The 11,130-nt window shown below is 32.0% G+C and overlaps 1 pseudogene; it reads right to left on the bottom strand.

Moving 5' to 3' along the window:
• Nucleotides 1-442: 442 nt before the first annotated feature.
• LOC141673630 (protein DETOXIFICATION 42-like) lies at nucleotides 443-1,880 on the bottom strand (annotated as a pseudogene).
• Between the last annotated feature and the right edge of the window lie 9,250 nt (nucleotides 1,881-11,130).

Genomic DNA, 11,130 nt, shown 5'->3' on the forward strand with positions numbered 1-11,130 from the left:
CACCAATTGTAGTCAATTGTAACACCATTATTGTCATTTGTAACATCATTTTTCATAATATGTAACACCATATGTAGTCAAATGCAACACTTCATAAATAAAATATCGGACATAATTGTTCTAGTTTTACATGATTTTTGCTAGACAAGGCTTCCAACAGTCAACCCAACATAAAGTTTTAAAATTTACTAAACCAAACTAAACCGGGTACATACACCCAATTCTAACTTCCAAAGTACATAAAACCTAACTTAAAAAGAATAAAAACTTACTAGTGAAGATAAAAGTTATGTTTGATGAATCACTATTTGTCATTATCTTTGGAACCTTGCTCTTTGGGCCGAAGGTCAAGCTGTGAAAGTGTTTGAAAAGAGTAGGAACTTGATATTTAGGTTGTTAGCACAGAAAAATATAAAATAACTAAACTGAAAATACAGAAGCCTAAACCATAAAAAAAGTATCACATAACAAATCTTTATTAGGGAGAAAAGAAACATGAGTTGAGGAATCCTCACAGTGCCAAAAACTTATTAAAAATAAAAAAACCACAGATCCAAACTGCAACCCAAGTCCTACGACAAGAGACAGCCCCAAGCCAAGTACAAATGCCATCTGCCATATAAAAGTTTTAAGACAATTAAGCTTTTCATCAATTAGCCATAATATTAATAATCCTCTTTTTCTCATAGTAGCAAAATGTAGTACTCGAGATGCAGCAAAGTTGCCTTTTGATAATCCTTCTCAGCAAAAGCACAAGCAATGATAGCCTATAGCAATAAATTACTTAATGTGACTTTTTATTACTTTTTATTATATAGTTTAGTGCTTTTACCAGAGAATATGAATTTATAAGAATTTGGGAAAGATGTTGATTACGTGTCCTGCAATAGCAAAACCATCAGAAAGATGGGAGGATGCCATCCAAACTTGTAAGCAAATCTAAAAAGCTGCCATAAGAGTTGTACCCAACCTTGCAGCCAACGATGCGACCAAAGTGACACAAGATGTTGTTGCAATCACCCTTCCCAGCAAATAAAATCCTGTGATTTATTAGTACGAACATTAACTTACACGGAAAACTAGAAACTTCAATTTAATGTTACTGTTATATCAGTGAAACACATTGACAGACAGGTAGGCAATAGACTACCATTTTTCAGAAATTGTCTGAATTGCAAACTTTTGAGGCTTGGAGGTATGAGGTAAACTTGTTTCATCAATTTCCAGAAGAGGATCGCCAAGTTTAGATACCTAAAATGAATTGTTACATGTAAGGTAGCTTTTTTATAGCATCAGAAGTTCGATAAAAGATAAATAATTTATAGAAGCGAATAGCAAAAAAAAAAATTTCAATTCAGTTCCCTTTTACTAAACTTACCGAGAAAGCACATGAGCAATTGTTGCACCACTAACTCCCATATGGCAAACAAATATAAGAATGGGTCCAAAACAACATTTACTAGATCTTCAACAACTATTTCAAACATTAAGTGTGGGCTTAGTAGGTTATGTGCATAGATGTTAACCTTGCTCAAGTACAAGTAGTGTAATAATACCTGTGGCATATAGGGTAGTTGTAGTATTCTTAAATCCTCGAAAAACTCCTTGCATCGATAAAGGGAGAAGAACTGTTAGAGCACCCAGTGATCTTAGTTTCAAATACCTTTTTGCAGGCTCTAGCAAGAAGAATCCTGTATAAAAGAAATATCAGATGTATAATCAAGTATGATTTTTGGAGTGATTAAAAACAATTAACTCAAGTGCATGAAAAGATGACATGTACTTACAAATCTTACTCCCATAATTCCAAGTAATGGTCTAGCTAAAGAAATGAGACAGATAGTTTGAAGGATGCCTAGTACAGCTCCCATAACCAACATTGTGGATGCTGATGGAATATGTCTTTGTACTCTTGCTACATTAGTTTGGGAATTGGTAATCTGATGTTTCTTACCTTTATTTTGAGTTTTATCCAAATCAGAACATGCCACATTTTGAGGCTTAGATGCAAACTAATTCAAAAAGATCTTGAGAATAAATTGGGAAGTTCTTAGCATGATAAACATTAGCCCACCAGTAACTCATTGGTGTCATCACATACATTACAAAGAAAAATCCAACAACAATATTCGCACTGACAAACTATGGGCTAGCTAAAGTGCTACCAAGGAAGGCGGAGATGGTTGCCCAGTCAAATCCCAGCGAGCCAATGCCCAGACCATCACCACCTGAACCCAACTGGTGCACAAGGATCGACTTTAGGGCCAACCAACATACCTAAGAAACTGTTGTTAACAAGATAAAAAGATATCCAAGAAAGCGAAAATAAGCAAAACTACGGATTAAGCATATTATCTTTGACCCAAGTTATGAGTTTCTTCGTTTTTGCCTAGTTTGAATGGTTAATTTTAGATTTTTAAGGGCATATTAAACATATTACTACCAAGTAGCATTAGAGTACACATCGAAAGAACATATATAATAGTTACCTTTTACAAAATTATACATATCGTCTTACTCAAAATTTATATTTTAAATATGAAGACAAAGTTAAAACAATGCATTTGTACAATCAATACAAAATAAAATTTTAGTTTATAAGATTTAAACAAAATTAAGCATATTACCATACCAATACAAACATAACTTTGAAAGCTCTTTTCGCGACATCATTTCTTGACATTTTCCAAGTATCATTTGTAAGTATCAACAACACTATCATGAAGTGAAACTCAACAAAGACGAGTTATTCGCTAAAATTTACCAAGTAATTTTGAAAAGCAGAAAACAATGATGATGACCAACAAATACCACATAAATAAAAAGTAAAAAACATTACACCAAAATTGTGATTCTTAGTTTCATCATATAAAAAGTATTCAACAATACTACTTGAACATATCAGTAAGGGTAAACAACTTGAAGCGTATAATAATTCCATCAGTCTTTACCAAGATAAAAACCATATATCATCTAGTTGAACATATATAAATTCCACGAGCAGGGCTAAAATTTGCATTTGCTATGAGTTTCCAGTTGTATATATACAAAAAGTAAAACTCTTCCTGATAGAGGTCACGAGAAACATACTGCTTCCTGATGAGTTTCCAGTTGTATACATACAAAAAGTAAAACTAGCAAAGATAATCCAAACCCCACATAACTAAAGAGATGAAACATACTAACCTAAAAGCCTAAAATTAAACCTAAAATCAAATAAACCTAAATTAGTAAAATCAAATTTCCACAAATCAAAAGTACAAAGTTAAATCAAAACTCTGTGTAATTAGAGATTTGTTGCCCATACTAAAGAATTAACTAGAGCGTCATTTTCTGTGAAAGAAGAAGAAAGAAATAAGAATGTAAGAGAAGAGAGAGATAAAAGTAGGAGAAAAATAACGTGAATTAGAGAAAGGGAGAAAAGCTAAGAAGGAGCGGCCAAGGGGTAGATGGGGGGAGGAAGGGTTAACCATACAACCTAAACCTAATTGTTTAAAATGCAGTACAGGAACTGAAGGCCCAACCCAATAATGGAGTACATCATGTGTTTAAGTAAGGTATGGGCCAGAAGCCTATATGTATACAAAGTCCACCTTGAACCATGTTTAAGGCCCAACCCAACTACAATTACAATATATATTTAATACATATATTTTAAAAATAATATAAAAATATTACTGATTTAATTATGATTTAACCTTCTGAAAAATCCCCATTCCGATTAAGCGTAAATCGGTAGGTCAACCGATTTAGTCCGATTTCCAATTTCTGTAACCATGATAAAAATTAATAATTTATTTATTAATTTTGTAAAAATTCATTAATTAATTTTGTAACAACATGTTTGCTTTTTTGTAAAGATATTTAGTTTAATATATTATATTTCACAATTTTTTTATAATACTTTATTATTAAAAAAAGTAATTGTTCATTTCCAATATATTATAAAAGAAGTATAATATATAATTAGTTTGATTGTTATACGATTTCACAAAATACGTCTGTAAAATTCAAAAAACAATTCTATATCAGCAAAATCAATTGCTTTTAACATCTGTATGGTTGGATCGTCAAAATTTATTTCTTTTAAAAAATCAAACCTTTATTCGGGAAAATAGTACAATTTAGGGGTTATTCTAGTTTGCCTGATTTGATATAAAATCAAAATTTATTTTTTTTCAAAAAAATTACACATCTCTAAAATTAGTAGGTAATATCATTCATATGGTTGGATCGTCGAATAAGAATTTTAAAAATATAGAATCACCACTCGGGACAAGAATAGGTAACAAGAACCCGTGTTGACAGTAATTTGACTCTTATAAAAATACACGATGCAAAATCTAAATTTTTTAATTTTTTTTATAAATCTCTAAAATTAGTAGGTAACATTATCCGTACGGTTGGATCGTTGAACAAGAATTTTAAAAAAAATAGAATCACCACACGGGACAAGCCTAGGTAACAAGAACTCGTGTTGATCGTAATTTGACTATTATAAAAACACACAAAATAAAATCTATTTTTTTAAAAGAAAATTTACACATCTCTAAAATTAGTAGGTAACATCATCCTTATGGTCGGATCGGTGAACAAGAATTTTTAAAAAAAAAGAATCACCACTCAGGACAAGACTAGGTAACAAGAACTCGTGTTGACCGTAATTTGACTATTATAAAAACACACGAGATAAAATCTAATTATTTTAAAAAAAATTCCATATCTCTAAAATTAGTAGGTAACATCATCCCTATGGTTGGATCAGTGAACAAAAATTTTAAAAAAATAGAATCACCACTCTGGACAAGACTAGGTAACAAGAACTTGTGTTGAGCGTAATTTGACTATTATAAAAACACACGATATAAAATTTTAATTTTTTTTAAAAAATTATACATCTCTAAAATTAGTAGGTACCATCATCTGTTTGGTTTGATCATTAACACAATTTTTAAAAAAAATAGAATCACCACCCAGTACAAGACTTGGTAATAGGAACCCATGTTGACCGTAATTTGACTATTATAAAAACAAACGATATTAAATCTATTTTTTTTTTAAATTTATACATCTCTTAAATTAGTAGGTAACATCATCCATACGGTTGGATCATTAAAAAAGAATTTTAAAAAAATAGATTCACCACTCGGTACAAGACTTTATAAAAGGAACCCGTGTCGATCGTAATTTGACTATTTTAAAAACACACGATATAAAATCTAAATATTTTTAAAAAATTTATACAGCTCTAAAATTAGTTGGTAACATCAACCGTTCAGTCGGATGATTTAAAATAATTTAAAAAAAATTAGAACCTGAATATAAATAATAAAATTTAAAAATAGTACAATAGCTAAGGCAACACTAAATAACCTATTGAACACAAGAATGAAAATACAACGCTTTAAAGTGCCATGTCATATGCCACATCAGCATGTGGGTCCCACTTATGCCATGTCAGCATGCCACATCATCATATGGGCCCACTCGTGCCATGTCAGCATGTATTAAATAAAAAAATGTCAAATGCAACGCTATGACTTCTACTGTTGCATGTTGCGCAACACTAACAATTATTTGCAATGGAACGCTTTTTTCATCTGTGTCTAATGCAACGCTATGACTTCTACTGTAGCTTCAATGTAATGGAACGCTTTTTTCATCTGTGGTGCAATAAACTGGAAATTTTGTAGATAATGCAACGCTTTTCGTGTAACTCTAGCTAAAAAATGTTGCCTATGTGTACTTATGGGGTAGTGTCTGATACCAGAAATAGAAAACAAACCAAGAATCCTATAACCTGAAAGATATAAAGCAAACTTGCCAAATTGATATTCCTGAATAAAGATTACATAAAAATGAAGGTTAAAAAACTATAGAAAGAAAGCAACATACTTAAGCAAAATGAACCTACGAAAAACCAGGAATAGTTGCTGAATTTCCTCCGTTACAATCCTAAGAAAACTGAACTACCAACCACTATTTCATATACATACAAACGTGTATAATGCAGCTGACTTATTCAAATAAAATATAATAAACTAAGCCCATACATTTAGATTAATAAAAAACCCAACTAGACAAACATACACTACTTGCTCTTATACACACATCACTTTTTAACCTATAAATCATTTCTTGGATTCATCAAACTTAATCCATTATTTCTCGAAACAAAATAAATATTTTACTTACAAGAATATGAGATTCATACTTGATACAGGGCTTCATAGGGTACCAAGAAGGAATATAGAAAAATGGAAAAAGAAATAAGAAAATCAGTGTGGGTAAAATAAAAAAAATAACAATTGATGAGTCAAATTCGTTGGTGATGATCTTGACTGTCGTATTTGGTAATGGGTTCTGTTTACAACGATGTAGGTCATATTTAGAGGCATGATTGAGGATTGGTAGGCAGGCACATGAAATGGTTCTTGCAGATGACGTACCGGAGCAACAAAGACCGGGTTTTGTGATTAGGGAAGGGTTCTTTTGTTACTTTTTCAGTTGCATGTGTACAATGAGGTTATCACTGGGTTTATCATCCATACATAAAGTGGACTTGATCGTGATACTACATTGAATTTGAGGTAAATACCGTGTGAATAAAGCCACGGGCTTAGGTATAATATCGGCATTATCACATATTATTTTATGTATTTTTATTAAGCCGGTAGTCTTCACCAAAACACTGTCCCTACTTTAAGGATAGGGGCAGGACTGCCTACATTTTACACTCCCCAGACCCTGCTCTGAGCGGGTTATACTGGGTACATTTAGTTTAGTTTAGAAAAAAATATCTAGAGAATGTTGGAAAATTAATCTAAACTTATTTTATTTTTTTATGTATTTTACTTTTATTTAAATAAATGTTGTTATTAACCTGATTTGTAGCAGTAAAGAAAGAGTTAGTGGTAGTTGAGTTATTATAGGACGTAGTGGTGATAGAGTTGTGTTTGAATGGGTCTAGGAAGTTACCCTTATATTTTCCTATTTTCTTGCCACCACCTTTGGTGTGCACTGCTATTTATATTCCTGTATGCATTCTTTTATATGAAGAAGAGCAATACAATATAGTCCCAGGAATGTTTGGCTCTTGTACATATCTCATTCAATCTTGTTTATTCTGTACTTATAATTATAGTCTTGGATTCTCAACATGGTATCAGAGCTACCGATCTTTGAGGCAGAAAAAAACTTGATTTTCGAGAAGCACCAAGGACATGGGTGGTGACGATGGAGTAGTACAGTTGAGGTTAAGGTTAAGTGAGGTTGCAAGTGGTTGTAGACGAGTAGCTGGTGTGAGTTTTAGAGAATTAGGAAATGGATGCAGACGGAGGAAATGGAGTCATGGAGAAGCATACGTTTTCTAGTTTTTCAAAAATTTTTGTCGCCGACGACAGCTATTCGCGCGTGCAGAAAAATGTAAGTGCATGGCAGGGGTATTGAACAGATGCAGGTTGGTGTGCAGTGGGTGCACAGGAGTCAGTTGTAGCAAGAACAAGACGACAACGGTGTTGCAGGCTGGTTTACGAGGGTGGTGATTGTCGTGCAGGTGCTGGGCTATAGAAGTGGTGTACCAGATGCGCAAAATAAGAGAGGCCATATGGGCCAACAAAGACAAGCCATACGAGCTTGTGAATAATATCCATAAGGACTGTGAATTGGATGCCATATGGGAAGGAAATAAATTGCCAGATAAGGAGCTCTGATCAGTGGTGCCATATGGGCACAGAAAGGCCACACGGGCTGGATCAATATAATAGCCATACGGGTTCAGATTATTAGCCGTACGGGCTCAGTTTAAAAGCCATACCGGCTGGAAAGATTGCATGAGACAAGTTTAGATTAAGGGGGAGATTGTTGGAAAATTAATCTAAACTTGTTTTATTGTTTTATGTATTTTACTTTTATTTAAATAAATGTTGTTATTTACCTGATTTGTAGTAGTAAAGAAAGAGTTAGTAGTAGTTGAGTTATTATAGGACGTAGCGGTGATAGAGTTGTGTTTGAATGGGTCTAGGAAGTTACCCTTATATTTTTCTATTTTCTTGCCACCACCTTTGGTGTGCACTGCTATTTATATTCGTGTATGCATTCTTTTATATGAAGAAGAGTAATACAATGTAGTCCCACGAGTGTTTGGCTCTTGTACATATCTCATTCAATCTTTTTTATTCTATACTTATAATTATAGTCTTGGATTCTCAGCAGAGAAGACACAAATTAAAATAAACCTCATTAAGTAGACTATGTGTATAATAATTCTAGCCTAAGAGAATAAATCAAGGGAGGCCATCCAAGTGTGTTGTATATTTAGTTTTGTATAAATTGTTATATTTAGTGTATTTAATGGTTTTAATATCTTCATATAACTTTTATTTTTATTATGTACTTTAATTCCATAAGGTACCTTAATATCTTTGGTGAAGTGTTTCAATATCTAGGTAATACTGCTGTAGAAGATTGTAGTAAATGATTTGAGGCTTGTGGTGGCAAATTTGTAAATCAACAAAAAAAGAGGGGCACTTGTGATTGGAGGTTTTGTGACAAGCATTACGGGGAAATTGGTTGTATTTGATTGATATGCATATGGTGTATTAAACTTTTTCACATGGATTAATGAAAACACCTTACTAAAGATGACTTGCCACACTGTGAGAGCAAGATGTGGAGTCTCAACCTATTGTACGTACACTTAAACGGTAATTTGCCGAACTGAAATTAGGCTGAGGACAAGTATTGATGAATCAAACACAAATGGCCAAACAAATGGACGATATTTTTTTTCATTAAGCAACACCTTCCACGCCAAACATAATTACACCTAGGAGAATATATTTTCTATTCCTTTGTAGATTACTTATTTTTTTTGTATTTTGCTATTTTTGCTTGTAGGAGTAGTAGTGATCGTCTAGGTTTTCTTTGGCACTGATTGAGGACAATGCCTCATCTTAGTGTCGGGATGAGGTCATATATATATATATATAAATATATTTAAATACTTCAAAATTAAATAAAGAATTCTAGCCTTATAAAATAATAGAGATAATATGATGAAATATTATTGGTTTTTTATCAAATAATTGATGGCTGAAAAGTTGAAGCGAATAAACTTATTGAGTCATAAGTAATTAATAGTACATAAAATATATGCAAGATGTGTTGGTTTTCATGCTTTGAGTACAAGTAGATGCACTAGAAAGATTTTTTTTGGGTGACATGGGATTGATTGCCTTTAACACCAAGTGAGTTTTTTAGTCATATGCATATCTTTTGCATCTTATATTCCTTTTGTGTCTTTGTTGCATTTGCATTGCTACATATGGATTCTACCTAAATGTCATGGAATGAAGGGTAAGATGATAAAACGTCACATAGGTTGAACCTGATTATCCCATAACAAACCATGCATATGGGATCCATTAATTTCCCTATGAGCTTAATCCTTTCTTTCAGTGACACACCATATTATGAACCTAGGCCTATATATTGTATTGGCCTATTATGTACTTTTGATCCCAATTTGTTAAAGAATAGTGAAATGAGGAGGAAGTAGTAAAGTGTGAGAGATGGGTTATTTGTGATCATACATTTGATTTGTAAGAATGTTAAGAGTTTTTGCATTGACTTAGTATGTGTTCTTAGTATGTGTTCTTTAGATATTTGGAGGATTAATGTAAATGTATATATGTTATTGTTTTGCTTATAGTTCTTATAAAAATGGAAAAAAATATACAAGGCAAACAAAAATCAGAAAAAAATCATGTCCATGACCATGAAAAGAAAAAAATATTTACCTTCAAAAATTGTGCCACAACATTTTATTTTAATATTTTATTTTAATCCCTTGTTTTAAGCTAAGTAAGTTAAATGTACATATTAGCCTAAGTGTTTGGAGGACATATGGGGAGACGTTGTGATTAATTATGGGGAATCACTAGCTTTTGATAATTCTTCTCATTTAGATTTTCTTGATAGAACTTGTCCCTAGCACCATTACAATGCCATTAAAAGCTCTTTTAATTATCATTATTCATGCATGTTGTGTTTTAGTTGTATGGATTCCAAGTGTTGTGTGCTTATGTACATGATGGTTTGAGTGATACACTAAACTTATTTTTTAGGGTAATATCTTTGTGAGTGAAAGGTGAGGTATTACTTATCATACCTATAAAATCCAAAATTTTCGTGATAGTGTAATTTTGTAGGATTTGCATCATTACTAACTTTCTATTGCATTTGACATGTACTTTTGAGTACTATCACTACAAGAAATAATGAAACATACAATATGACTACAAACCTTGACAATACAAGTGATGTCTATATTTTCTAACAAACCTCACTAGAACAACTTAGATTAGAAGATTTGAAATTTACAAGAAGGTTTTAAAATCATTGTCTAATTGATGGAGTGAGAAAAGTGTTTTGTAAGTGGTGTTGTGCAAATTAGAAGGTTTGTACAATGATTTTTGAGGATATAGTATATAAAAGCAGTTTCCCTTTCTAAACTAGATTTTTAAAAAAAAACTGCAATAATATTCATTCCATTTCTTACTCTACCTTAATTGTCAGAAATTCAATATTAGAATTTTGTTAATAGACATGGCTTTTTAATATATCTGTTTCTTGTGCCACTGATGTAAAAAAGTACTATTAACATTGCCATTTAGAAAAATGATGTCTTAAATTTGATTTTTCTAATTGATATATATATATATAGAAGAAAAAAGAATTTACCTGGATTGACCTTGCTGTATGACACACCAGAAGTATATCTATAGTCAATAATTGAGGATAAATTGAAAATAGAAAGCAAAAAAAGTTATAGAAACCAAAAAGCCTCACAGCATACTATATATAGAATTAATGGGATGGGAATTGGCATGATTAATAAACCAATCCTAATTAGAAAATTTGATTTTAATATCACCAATAATCATATAATAGTCTTTGGGGAGAAAAATGCCCTTCATCGTGAGCTCTAGCATTTGTTTCCATCCAAAAGTGATAACAAAAAACTTGAGCTGTCAGAAATGTCAAGTGCCTATAAGCTATATCTATAGTATTTCCCCAGAGAGTTCACAAATCTGCCCAGTTTGATTGCACAAGTAAAATGTTTAAGAG

Source organism: Apium graveolens, chromosome 7 (assembly GCF_009905375.1).
Source record: "Apium graveolens cultivar Ventura chromosome 7, ASM990537v1, whole genome shotgun sequence".
Classification (NCBI taxonomy): Eukaryota; Viridiplantae; Streptophyta; class Magnoliopsida; order Apiales; family Apiaceae; genus Apium; species Apium graveolens.